Source organism: Phocoena phocoena, chromosome 13, assembly GCF_963924675.1.
Source record: "Phocoena phocoena chromosome 13, mPhoPho1.1, whole genome shotgun sequence".
NCBI lineage: Eukaryota > Metazoa > Chordata > Mammalia > Artiodactyla > Phocoenidae > Phocoena > Phocoena phocoena.
In genome coordinates this window covers 60,751,414-60,765,948 of record NC_089231.1, presented here as the reverse complement: position 1 = coordinate 60,765,948, position 14,535 = coordinate 60,751,414, and the positions used below count along the sequence as shown (strand labels likewise).

General features: G+C 45.7%; 1 protein-coding gene across 1 annotated transcript in view; it reads right to left on the bottom strand.

The window, feature by feature from the left end:
• Nucleotides 1-14,535, bottom strand: part of RAB31 (RAB31, member RAS oncogene family) — a 69,744-nt gene that overhangs the window by 48,125 nt on the left and 7,084 nt on the right. The window lies entirely within an intron of this gene.

The window sequence follows — 14,535 nt, the reverse complement described above, 5'->3', positions numbered from 1 at the left end:
AAGAAGCAGGCCACCCACCCCAGCCCCACGGCCCTCGTGCAAGTCTCCACCTTGATGAGAAACTGCCCTGCTCCTGTGTGGCTTTCGGAAAAGGGAATGGGTTGGATGGAGCTCAGGATAGATCCAGGAGTTCCCAGCTGGAGGACCATGGCCGCTGACCAGGAGTCACTGAGGACAGAGCCTTTCCATAGGCACTGGCTGCCCAGCTCTGTGTTTGTTGTCCTTGTCAGGCATCAAAAATCTATTTTCAGTCCATCCTTTGGCAACCCATTCCAGATACAGAAACCAAAATCAGAATTCCTGCCATAAAGGAGAAAAAAGCCATGTATTTTTTAAAACATTCCTGCTTTGCTAATGGAAAGGAATACATAGAAAGTGTCCTTTTAGCCCAATTATATAAAATGTCTATTTTTCCAAAATAGCCTCCGTCTAAGAATGGTCCACTTACACACTCGAAGCAGGAGAGTCAGTACAAAATGTATACACAAAGAGGATCCAATCGTGGATTTTCTAAGACAGAATTCGTTTTCAGCCGTAACACCGTGAAGTAAATCTGAAACGGTCACTACTGTGCAGGTCGCATGAATTATTTACTAGAGCTTTGTATATAATGCATTACTTGCTCTTTCCTTCCTCCAAATGGATTCATTTTGAAATAAATCTGTTGATGAAGCCACTTAAACTTTATTACCAGGGACCTGGGGGTTTTAATGAGTTAAAGTTCGTGTCTCAGTTCCAAAACCCAGTAATGCGTTGGCCAAAGGATAATGTTTGTGGAGGACAAAAAGATAAATCATGTCTGGCCTACAATGTGTATACTTTTCCCCTACAAATATAAAACAAAAGCCACAATCAGCCTCAACACTCAATATGACATCATTCCATTTCCGTGGGGTTGGAATTAAGACTGATGAAACACTCTTGTAAAAGATTCTTCTAGAAACAAAGTTCTCAATCACAGGAGGTTGACAAAGCTTTTTTAAAAATCTCACCTTGAAAGGTTATTTGAAAATCAGCACAATAGGTGCCAATTCAAAATCCCTTCTTCCCTAACTATCCAACAAAACATCAAGAATGCCAAATTAAAGTGTTCAGATAATTCTCAGGTGACATTTGTTTAGAAGAAGCACAGGCATTGTCAACAGTCAATCTGTCCCTCAAAAGAAGAGGCCGTTTGGGCTTCCCTGGTGGCGCAGTGGTTGAGAGTCCACCTGCCGATGCAGGGGATGCGGGTTTGTGCCCCGGTCCGGGAAGATCCCACATGCCGCAGAGCGGCTGGGCCCGTGAGCCATGGCCGCTGAGCCTGCATGTCCGGAGCCTGTGCTCCGCAACGGGAGAGGCCACATCAGTGAGAGGCCCGTGTACTGCAAAAAAAAAAAAAAAAAAAAAAGAAGAGGCTGTTTATGTCCATGTGTGTGACTGTTTGTAATTGTTGGATGTCTACAGGGTAAGGGCAAGGGAATGGCCTTCTCTGAGCTTCTAAGACCCTCAGCGTTCACAGGTGCAAAGTGCTGCTCCCACTTCCAGCAATGGGCAAAATGGTAAGTGGGCATGACCTTTCTGGAAAGCATCTGGACAATGTATTTAGAAAGTCTTACCTAAATGTCCATCAACAGAGGAGTGGATAAAGAAGATGTGGTACATATATACAGTGGAATATTACTCAGCCATAAAGAAGAATAAAACAATGCCATTTGTAGCAACATGGATGGACCTAGAGATCAACATACTAAGTGAAGAAAGTCAGACAGAGACAAATATCATAGGACATCACTCATATGTGTAATCTAATTTTTAAAAAGGATACAAATGAACTTATTTACTAAACAGAAACAGACAGACAGAGAAAACAAACTTATGGTTACCAAAGGGGAAATGTTGGGGCGGGGGCAGGATAAATCAGGAGCTTGGGATGAACACATACACACTACCATGTATAAGACAGATAACCAACAAGGACCTACTGTATAGCACAGGCAACTCTCCCCAATATTCTGTGATAACCTACATGAGAAAAGAATCTAAAAAAGATTGAAAATATGTATATGTACAGCTGAATCACTTTGTTGTACACTTGAAACTAACATAACATTGTAAAATCAGCTATACTCCAATAAAATTACAATTCTTCAAAAAGTCTTGAAACATTCATATGCTCTGACTCAACAATTCCACTTCTGAAGGGGATGATCAGAGGTGGCCTCAAAGAAACCAGAATTCATTCTAGAATCATCAGTAACGCTGAAAAACTGTAATCAACCTCAGTGTCTAACCATCGGGGACGGGAAACGTCACTTTGGCTTAGCCGTATGATGGAATACTGGGCAGCAATTACACTCAAGTTTCTGAAAAATCTGAAATGGCACGTGAGGCAAGATGGCTTAGGATTTCCCAGGGAAGGGTTTTCTGCAGAACTCTGTGCCGTTGAAGTACTTTTTGGGAAAAAGGTTTCTTGGTCATGTACGTTTGAGAAACTCTACATATTACAATGTTCCCCTGGAGGTTTACAGAGTTTTATTAGTACATGAAAGGCTCTGAAAATGTCTGTAGTAAAGGAACCTATTTATTTTGCTCTTAACTCAGAATTTTTAATTTACTTTTTACCTTTTTTCAAGTAATATTTATTAACATCTAGGGACCTAGTGAGTGTCCTGAGGACCCACATTAGGGGCACAGGATGAAGACCCAAGACAGTGTGTTGACCTGCGTCTGGCTCTGTACCGGTTTGGGGGTGGCGGTGGTGGGGCGTGGGTGGTGACAGCTCAGGCTTTCCCAGCTCTGTGAGGACACTCACGGTTCAAGGTGAGACAGGCTCTGCGTGGAACCTCCTTCCCCTGCCCTGCTCTTGCCATACCAGCAAAACAAAGCTCCCTTCTTCCCATCCCACAGCATCCTTTGTGTGCCTACACACACACACACACACACACACACACACACACACACACACACTCAGCACACAGGCAGAAAGTGTTACTCCAGGAAACCTAATCCTTTAGACCACCCAGTCTGCTTCAGGCAAAATTCCTTACACGCAGGTTGGTGGTGACATAAATTCCAAAGCAGCAAAATTCTGCACATCAAGGATGAGCAGTGGTGGAAAATACACGAAATTTCCAAACAAGGATAGGCCCCAGCTGGGCTCTCTCTCCCCAGATGAGTAACCCAAGCCAGAGGGCTATGGCATCGGGTCCTGGAACTTCAGGGATTGGTTGTTTTAGGATTTTCAGAGAACGCTCTGTCCCTGGTGAGAAGCTTCCACGCAGCCTGGGAGCCAGTGCTGGTCTGTCTCGGGGGCCAGCGCTCGAGCAGAAATTCTCACCCTCCCCCAGAACACCAGGGCCACGCACACTCAAGGGCAGAAGCCAAAATACATCCCGAGGTCCCTCAGGATTCAAACAAAGAGGGAAGTGGTAGAGGAAAATTCCTGACATTCCGACATTCTCAGCTGGCAGAAGTTGAATGGAAAAACCACTACTGAATGTACTTTCTGTGTCATTCAGAAGAGCGTTTCTAAGTTTTACACAGACCCTCTCTCTCCACAGAAAAGCAGCGGCCTATTTAATATGCCTACTCAGATGCCCTAAAATCCGATAACACGTAAAGTTTAACAGAAAAGCCTATTATAATGGTTATTTCTGAATAATGCCATTATAGGCAAACCATCACTTGTTTCCATATTTCCTAATTATTTTTTTTTAATTTTTTAAGAAGATACACTACTTTTGCAATGAGAGGGGATTTTTTTCCCCCTCTGCTTTCTTTTTTCTTTTAATGTGCCAGTTAATGTCAAAGGGCTTCCTCTGCATTCGGAGATCAAAGGGTTAAAGCAAAAGTCCCAGGAGGAAGCTGCGGTTTAGGGTCACCTGACAAGGTGCGTGCAAACCTTCTGTAGCGGAAAATGATATGACCAAATCCAAATGTCTTTCCACAAAAACGGTGTCGGCGCGGGAGTAAGGGGAAGAGGATCAGTGTGTTTTAAAAGACAAGGTCGTGAGCTGGCCTATTCTGATCCCTAGAATAATGTGTAAGACAGAAGTCGAGGTTTCAAAGCGCTGTAGCAATTCACGTTTCTCCCACCCATGAAAAACCCAACCACGGGGACCCTCGGCTCTCAGTCCAGTTGGCTGGCGCGAGGGGGTGGGGAGCGGTCCTATAAGTGCAGAACCACGTGTGCCCCACTTGCCCCTAAATCATCAGAGGAAAAGCGGTGATGGGGTCACGTCTCCCCCTCTCTCCTCCAGGCTCTGCGTCCTCGGCCCTCTGAGCTTCAATGTCCCATCGTGGAGGCGAGTCCCCCGCGGAGTGGGACCACAGAGCATCACCCGGGATCGTACCCGAGCTGGCGACCCCGCACTTACAGGTGCCGGCCACCCCGGTGCCAGCAAAGCTGGCCCTCGATGCAGCCACGGGGAAACCTGCCCCACCTGCCCCCACCCCGTGCAATCGCCTTCCTGAGCCCAGGTCGGCCTCCCGTGACCCACTGTCCCAAAGCTTCCATCAGTGCATTTAGATGTGGCCGTGGCCTCCACGCTGGCTGCACAGCGGGGGCTGGGGGATGCTATCTTTTACTGCTGGGTTGTGATATTTGTTTACATACACTGTCGAATCTATTTTTAACTTTTTATCGTGGAAATTTTCAAACACACACACAAGAAGAGAGCAGAGTATAAAGCACGTCGGTGCTCTTATCCCCCAGACTCAGCACCCCTGACCCGCGGCCCCTAATATCCGCCCCCCCTTACCACCCAGCCCACCCCCACCACTGGAGTCCAATGCAGCAAACACTTGACATCATATCATGTTAACTGTAAAGCATAAGGACTTTTCTTCAAATATAAGTCAAATTGTGTCACCTTCCTGTTCAACATCTGTCTAACTTAGCATAAAATCCACCCCCTGGACTGTGGTGTCTAAGGCCCTCATCGCTGGGGCACCAGGCCTGAACCTACAGCCACAAGGAGTCCCAGGTTTTTCCCCCAGCGGGACCCTCCTCCACCCACACCCACATGACTCGCCCCCTCCTTCATTCACACATTTCTCAGCTGCCACCTCCTCCGAGAACCGTCGGTGACCCCCTATCTGGGCAGCAGCAGGAACTCAACAAACATTCAGAGACTGAACCCACAGGATGAGCCAGTAACCCTGTGCAGGCAGGCTAGACAGGGGGATGGGGTGTGTGTGTGGGTGTTCCCATTTTACAGATGAGAAAGCTGAGGCTCCGGGTGATTACGTAAATTGCCCACAGACACACTGCTCTTAAAAGACCTTGAACACAGGTCTTCTGACCCCAAATTCCACGCTTTTTCCACTCATCAGCTGATTCTCTGAAATGAAGCATTGCTTACAGAGATGAAGATACGGGTTGGCACTAACTTTACTCATTCGTTCATCAGCTATCACCTGGACACCCGACACGTGACAGGGACCGTTCTAAGCCATGGAGACTCAGGGCTGGTAGGTAGGATAACAGCCCCCAAAGGTTTCCACCTAATCCCTGGACCTGTGGTGATGTTACGGTGCACAGCGACGGGCACTGGGTTCCTGGCCAGCTGATCCTGGGATGGACAATTACCCTGGGCTACCAGGTGAGCCCAGTGTCATCACAAGGGTCCTCTCACATGGAAGAGGGAGGCAGGAGAGTCAGAGAAACTTGAAGATGCTCTGCTGCTGGCTTCGAAGATGGACGAAGAAGCCACAAACCAAAGACTGTGGGCGGACTCTGTAAAAGGCCAGGAAACAGATTCTCCCCAGAGCCTCTGCGAAGGAACCTGCCCGGACCTGTGAGAGCGTGAGCCCGGGTTGTTTGAAGCCACAGGAAACAGAGAAGGTGAAGAAGACAGACAAATCCCCGTCCTCCAAAGTGCACATTTTCCTTGGAGTGGAGGGTGGAAGCGCTGCCTCCAGAGGGGCTGTTCTGGAGATAAAGGCACACAGGGTGAGGTCCCTCTCAGAGGACACTCCTCTGTCCCCGTGTAGACACGACCTGCTCTCTGCCCCAGGTTGCTTCAGAGTCACAGAGGGAAACTGGCCTCAACCCAAGCGGCACAGACCATCCCCACAATTAGAAGCCACTTAGGGTGTCACATCCCAGACTAGATACACACAGTAAAAGCGCAGCTATCGAAGCATCTTCATCTAGAGGAGTCACATCCCTCCACAGGACAGGGAGATGCCCTCTGGGGAACAAAGGAAGATAGTGGCGTCTGTCATGATGGGGAGGATGCAGAGGGCAAGGGGCTGGGTCCCTTTCAGACCAGCTCAGGGCTGAGACTCCCGCCCCCCACTCCTGGATCCCCACTCCCCATCCCCTTCCCCACTTACAGTGTCCCATCCCACTGGCCGAGGGCAGAGACGTTTACAGTGTTTCCCGAAGGATTTATTATTTTGTACATGGACGTGTCCTTCCTCTTGCTCTCCTGTCAGCAGCATCTCCGACACACAGGAGGGCAATTCTGCACCTAAAGTCCTATTTTCCTAAATGACACCAACACCCACACACTGAACAACCCTGGGGACCAGGTCTATGAGCAGCTAGCTCTGTCCCCTCTCCCACACCACTGTCAGGCTCTTTTCCTGTAGTTTCTGCCGCCAGATAACTGCCCCTCTTGGGCTGGACCACTTTTAACTAAAGGAGACTCCTGGGGCTTCTTCTAAGAGGAGCTGCTAAAAAAGAATGAAATAATGTCATGTGCAGTAATGTGGATGGACCTAGAGACTGTCATAGAGAGTGAAGTCAGTCAAGACAAAGACAGGTATCACGTGATAGTCCTTATATGTGGAAACTCAAAAAAATGGTACAAACCATCTTATTTATAAAACATAGAGTCACAGGTGTAGAAAACAAACTTATGGTTACCAGGGAGGGAAAGCGGAGGGGAGGGACAAATTGGAAGACTGGGATTGACATATAAACACTACCATATATAAAACAGATAACTAATGAGAACCTACTGTATAGCACAGGGAACTCTACTCAACGCTTTGTAATGGCCTATATGGGAAAAGAATCTAAAAAAGAGTGGATCTATGTATATGTATAACTCATTCACTTTGCAGTACAATAGAAACTAACACAACATTTTAAATCAACTCTACTCCAATAAAAATTTTAAAAAATAAAAATAAAAATAAATAAATAAATAAGAGGAGCTGCTGTGACCCGGCCCCGTCGACAGCTGTTGATCTCATATTAATAGCACACAGCACATCTGCAGGTTTCTAAGCTGTCTTCTTCCCACAAAACCTTCATCCAGTTTTCCTTCCTGGGAGCGTTCTTGGTGGGTGATGGAGCGAGGGGGTAGTTCCCTTATTCGGACCTCGATTCACACTGTGACAGCACTGTTCTCTGGGGGAGGGGGGTGCATGTACTCTATCTCCTCCCACTGAAGGGAGACCCCCATGGAAGTTTGCGAGGAGGCGCCCCAGGGTGGAGCGCCCCCAGCAGTGCTCCAAGTGTGTGCTCCGCGCTGGGTGCTGGGCCTCTCTTTCCAGGGGCTGCAAGGCGAGCGGGGGAGAAAACAAAGAGCAGCTCATTTGGAGCCTGTAAGAGGCCTCTTTCTTCAAGGATTCCTGAAGGTCAAAATTTCCTCTTACTGTAGCTGCAGCCTATGAATAGTGAACCACTTTCCTGACCATGGACTCCAGGGCCCTGAGAAAGAAGGAACGAGAGCAGACAGGTTTCTTTTGATGTTTGTAAACGAGCCTGAACTTGACCTCAGATACTTGCTGTCTTCAGTTCTCTTTTCCTTCTCAAGGACCCATTCAGACCCAGCAGTGAGGCCACGGCATTCCCAGCTGCATCCCAGCACCCGACCTCCAATCACCTAAGTTTCCAAATGATGGGACACTGGTAGGTGCTGGCAGAATTCAGCCGCAGTAGGGGAACGAGCAGTACCGCTAACCAGCCCGGGCACCCAAGTCTTCACAACTGCACCCATGAAGCCGTCAGCTCCTGGGGCCTCAGTGGCTTTTCCTTCTTCAGGCACCCGGGGCTCAAGGAAAACCCCCGACAGAAGGGGCAGGTAAAGATTAAACAAACCCGGGTGGTGCCAATATAGCTCTTTAGTATATCTTTTCTGGAATCTTTTAAATCTCTCACAATTGGGGGAAAAAAAAAGTCTGTGCGCTTACTAGGAAAGTGACCATAAGCCTTTTGAATCAATGGGTTTCAGAATATTATCGCATTATCATTAGCAGTATGTATTAAGTCATAAAGTCTGGTCTTGGGTTAGATAATATTGCTGAAATAAAACTAAATCAGCTGCAAATACTACTACTTTGACGACTGATTCCTTCTTTTAAAAAAATATATTTAGTCAAACAGCATAAATTTCAAGTCTAATAATGGTTTGGTACATTGTAAGTGATAACTTCACAAATATGACCTTGTTTATGGTACTACATGAATTTACTACAGGGACCACATTTAAACATTTTAAAAGTTTAATACTTTATTCAACATTTTTTTCTTTAGGTACTACTGTGAGGTCAAGACTGCACTTCCAAATCACGAGTAATCTCCAAAAAGATGGAAGACAGCGTGAAACTCACTTATCACTTATAATTTAAAGGCTTAAGGAGTAGGCAACCTCAAATTCACTATGGATTCAATACAATCCCTATCAAAATCCTAACTGGAGTTTTTTTGATGAACATTTACAAGCTGATCCTACAATTCATGTGCAAATGCAAGGGACCCAGAAGAGCCAAAAGAACCTTGAAAAAGAAATACAAAGTTGGAGGACTCATACTTCCCAATTCCAAAGCTTACTACAAAGCGACAGGAAAATTTTAGATCAAAGGAATAGGACTGAGAGTCAGGAATTAAACCCTCACACGTGTGGCCAACTGATCTTCAACAGAGGTGCCAAGACAACTAACTGGGCAAAGAATAGTCTTCTCAATTGTGTGTATGATACTGACATACAAAGAATGAAGCTGAATTCCCTTCTTACCAAGATACACAAAAAGTAACAACAAATGATCAGAGAGCTAAATGTAAGAACTAAGACTATAAAACTCTCAGACGAACATACAGGAGTAAATCCAGTGACCCTGAGTTAGGCAAAGACAAGTGTTGGAGAAAATGTGGAGAGACGGGAACCTCATGCATTGCTGGTAGGAATATAAAACGGTGCAACCACTTTGGAAAACAGCTTGGCAGCTCCTCAGAATGCTAAACTTAAGAGTCACAACCAATTTCACCCCTAGATACATACCCAAGAGATTTTTTAAAATGCATCTGCACAAAGCCTTGTACAAGAATGTTCACAGCATTATTTATTCATAAAAGCCAAAAAGTGTAAACAACCCAAACGTCCATCGACTGATGGATGGATAAACAAAATGTAGTAATCCATACGATGGAACATAAACAGCCGTAAGGAGGAAGTACTGACCCAGCTACAACACAGATGAACCTTGATGACATTATGCTCAGTGAAAGAAGACAGTCAGAAAACCCACAGACTGCATGAGTCCATTTATATGAAATGTCCAGCTTAGGAAAACCTAGAGACTGAAATTAGCCGAGGGCTGGGGGATTTGAGGGGAGGCTATTTTTCAGTCTGTATGTGTGTTCTTCAATTTCATCCTTAAAAAGCATAAAACAATGAGCTTGATTTCAGAAGCCAGTCTATCCAACTTCAGATGTTTGCAGAGGACTGGAGAGTTTTTATGCTAATAACGGAATCATCAACTTGCCTTTGTGGAGCCTGTGACTGTGGTTCATTTGAAACCAAAATTACACAAATGCAACCGTTACGGCTCAGGCAGTCTACTAGGAAAGACAGACAGCTATAACACTGACTCTAACCAAATGAAACAAAAGAATAAGATGAGGGCTTCCCTGGTGGCGCAGTGGTTAAGAACCCGCCTGCCAATGCAGGGGACACGGGTTCGAGCTCTGGTCCGGGAAGATCCCACATGCCGTGGAGGAACTAAGCCCGTGCGCCACAACTACTGAGCCTGTGCACTTAGAGCCCGCGAGCCACAACTACTGAAGCCCGCGTGCCACAACTACTGAAGCCTGCACACCTAGAGCCCGTGCTCTGCAACAAGAGAAGCCACCACAATGAGAAGCCTGCGCACCGCAACAAAGAGTAGCCCCCGCTCGCCGCAACTAGAGAAAGCCCACGTGCAGCAACAAAGACCCAACACAGCCAAAAATAAATTTAATTAATTAATTAATTTTTTAAAAAAGAATAAGATGATGCTAATATTTTTCCAGGTTAGATTCTTAAAATAATGCTGCTCTGATGGATCAGACCAAGAGAAGGAAGCCTGACATTTTCCCAAGATACTGACATTTTCAATGGCGTTATTCTATAGATTGTGATTGTGTTTTAAAGCAGGCACAGAAGGATCTAGAAGCACACATCTAGAAAGTGAAGGTTGCATCTCACATTGTGATATTTAATAGCAATGAGGATATGCTGGTCCCCAGTTTAAGTGAAAAAACAAAGGACACTCGGAGGGAAGGAATGATGTGTTGATACCGTGGGACAGAAGTCTCATCTGCCCTCACAAATTCTGACGATGGGACGACAGACCTGGGCAGATAAGTTCCTTTCTCTTCCCGGGGTTCTCCCTGAGCTGCAGCTCCTGAGTGCATCCTTCTAGGGGCTTTGCTCACCTACCGCTGGTCCTCCTCACAGATCAGCATGGAGCGGAAACCAGCACCCATGTGAACAGGGCAGGGTGGAAACCCCAAAAGCTCCCACCGAGCTCCAACACGGGCACTCTTCCCTCGCAACACCCCTCTGGGGAGCAGCAAAGTAAATGCACAAATCTGGAAAATGGTAATCTGTTAACAAATTGGATTCAACAATCAATTGGAAATGGTTACATTTCTTTTAAACCATTTTTCTTACAGAGGCACTCAGTGGATTACCATTTGCCATTGAAAGAACTAGAGGATGCCCATCATATATGGCTGAACTAAAAGCAAAATTAAGACAACATATCAAGAAAGAATGCACTCTTACACCCAGACAAAACTCTAGTTTGAAAAGATACATGCACCCCTATGTTCATAGCAGCACTATTCACAATAGCCAAGACATGGAAACAACCTAAATGTCCATCAACAGAGGAATGGATAAAGAAGATGTGGTACATATATACAATGGAATATTATTCAGCCACAAAAAAGAATGAAATAATGCCATTTGCAGCAACATGGATGGACCTAGAGATGATCATACTAAATCAAGTCAGAAAGAGAAAGCCAAATACCACATGATATCACTTATATGTGAAATCTAAAGTACGACACAAATGAACATATCTATGGAACAGAAACACACTCACAGACAGAGAGAACAGACTTGTGGTTGCCAATGGGGGGTGGGCAGGGAAGGACTGGGAGTTTGGGATTAGCAGAGGCAAACTCTTATATATAGGATGGATAAACAACAAGGTCCTACTGTACAGCACAGGGACCTATATTCAATATCCTGTGATAAACTGTAATGGAAAAGAATATACATATGTATAAGTGAGTCACTTTGCTATACAGCAGAAATCAACACAACACTGTAAATCAACTATACTTCAATAAAATTTAAAACAAAAAAAGAATGAATGCACTCTTATACAAGGACAGGAGAACCGGGATCCCTTTACATCTTCAGTGCCCAGAGGGAAAAATAAACTTTCAAGAGTACGAATCTGTGCCACACGTATAATGCAGGATTAGTACCGGCAGGAAGTAGCGCATCGACGGAAGTGCCATGTGTGCCAGGCAGACACAGACTTGCTCTAATTTTGAGAAATTAACATATGCAAAGCACTGCACTCAGCAGTCTCCCTCCTTGAGGACACAGAAATCTGTCTTGATATTGTCAACTCATAAATCCAAAGAGACTGGGTTTGTTTAGCGTTGTGAAAACTAAGGAGAACAGCAGCAGATTTCTATGAAGATAAGGAGGAAAAATAAAACGCACTGGACTCCAGCAATTAATGAGAGAACCAACAGCACTCTGCACCAGCAACAGCAAGGAATTTATTTTTAGCTCAAACACGAGGGAACGTCATTACGAGCACGATTAAGTCCCGCAACGAGCTGCCGAAACGACTGAAAGACTGCCATCCTTGAGAGACAGGGGACCGCACAGGGGGACCACAGACAAGGTCAGCCGGGAGTCACACACCAGCCCTTCGAGGGTCAGAGGGATCGGACAACCAAGAGTCCGGGTGGATACGGCTCACTCGCTCTCCACAAACTGGATTCACCTGAAGTTACCACCCAAACCCCATCCCTCTTCCCTGAAGTATAAAGAAAATCACTAGTACGGAGGTGTGCCTTGCACTTACAAGGCTAACACTTTTCAAATTATAGGCACAGTAATATAGTCACAGGTGTCTATAACCTCTAAGAGTCAAATTTTAGAAAAGCAATTAGAAGAATTAAAAATACAGTCATATGAAAAAAATTTTATTGCTATGTTGCTTTGAGATGCTAAGTGGGCCAGACTCCAAACTAAAAGAGTCACTTTAGAGCCAAATTTCATCAAAAGCAATCGACCCCTTGAATATTTTATTGGAATAAGTAAGTAAATGTCAAATGTCCTGTTTAGATTATACAGAAATCTCCCTTTAAGGACACTATTATCAAGTGAAAACGGCAGATTATAAAGACTCATGATCCCATTGATATGAAATTATCAGCACACACAGTGAGCTATCTGAAGGATGGTCACCTAATGTCAACAGTGGAAATATGTGGGGGTTGGGATTTTGGATAATTTCACTTTCAACTGTATGGTTTTGTATGATTTTTCTATCATAACAGAACTATAAAGCACAGGACCCAGACTGCTGGATTCAAATTTCAGCTTTACACCTTATTAGCTGTGTGATCTTGAGAAAGTTACTTAACCTCTCTGTGCCTGGGTGACCTCCCCTGTAAATGGAGATAAAGACAGTCCCCAGCTCAGAGTGTTGTGAGCAGGCTAAATGCATTGGTGCACAGAAGGCACTCAGCACAGGGCTGGAGCACAACAAGCCCTCAGGACACGGCAGCCGGCGGTAGAAGCCACAGTGCTGCCAGATCTACGTAAAATTGACTTATTACACTCAATAAAAGCAGCTGCAAAAGCAACTATTTCATGGGCAAAAGTAAAAAGGGGAGCAAGAAAACCTCACTGCTTAAGTTTAAATAACAACCCCTCAAACTCCCAAAACAAAAAACTAGCAGATCTACTACAGAGAACACACAAGTACATGCAGAAGAGGTCCCTAAGAAGACATTTCCCCTGGAATCCATCCCCCTCACTTCAGGAAACAGAGAGAAAGAGGGGCCCCAGGCAGCAGCTTCATACGTGCATATCTGCACTCTCAATTCCAGAGAGAAATAGAAGACATTCTAATGAGGTTAGCATTGTAGGACAGAAGATTCGTCCCAATTAAAAGAAAATCTCTGAAACACCTTAATCTACAAACGCTGGAATGTTCATTTTAAGAGTGGATTTATAGAAAATGAAAATTATATAAACACACGCTTGATTTGTTAGGAGCTGATGATGAAAAATGATGGATTATCCTGAACCCCGGATTCTCTTTCTTTGAGAGGGAGACGGTCCACAGAATCGATAAGTGAATTCAGTGGTGTATTAGAGGCTGGTAAGGGCTATGGAGAAAAATGGGGTGGGGAGGGCGGGGAGGAAGTGCTGACATTCTAGGCAGGGTGGGCAGAGAAGGTGACGTCTGAGCTGGGACCAGATCAGGGGAAGTTCAACCTGTCACTCCACGATCACAAGCTCTGGTGAAAGTTTTGATCAGGCTGAAAACTCTCGTTGAAGACGAGTTTTGAAGTATCGGTTACCGCTGTGTTCACTTCTCCTGGCCACCCCTCTCAACTTTGATAACATACGCTCTACTTACTACACACATTCTCCGTTCTAGACAGTCTGCTGGTGTTTGTTATGTCACTTTTTAACATCTAAAGATGTGAGGTTCTTGAGTAATCTTCTCCATAAATATCTTCAGCAAAGAAAAAGAATCAGGAATAAGAAAGCAGTCATCGGCTGTTTCTGGTAACCCAATGTCCATTGCCCTGTTTCCAAGCAAGAGAACCCAGACTTTCCTCAGGGAACAAAGCCCGTCCGGCTCCCAGCCAGCAGGGTTCAGGCGCAGCTGAACGTAGCCCTCACCTCCACGGGTAAGTGTACTGCCTGGCCCCACCAGCAGGGGTGCCACAGCCCCCGAGCACATGACCAGGTGGAGGAGGACCCCAGGGGCAGGTCTGGGAAGAGGCGCCTGCTTCCTGGGGTTGCTGATGAGGCCTCCTTGCCACCCTCGTGGAAGGGAAGCTGGTGGGTCAGCCTAAAAATGAAGTCAATTTAAAGGTAAGCAAGCCAAGGACTTCCCTGGTGGCGCAGTGGTTAAGAATCCGCCTGCCAATGCAGGGGACACGGGTTCGAGCCCTGCTCTGGGAAGATCCCACATGCCGCGGAGCAAGGAAGCCCGTGCGCCACAACTACTGAAGCCTGCGCACCTAGAGCCCGTGCTCTGCAGCAAGAGAAGCCACTGCAA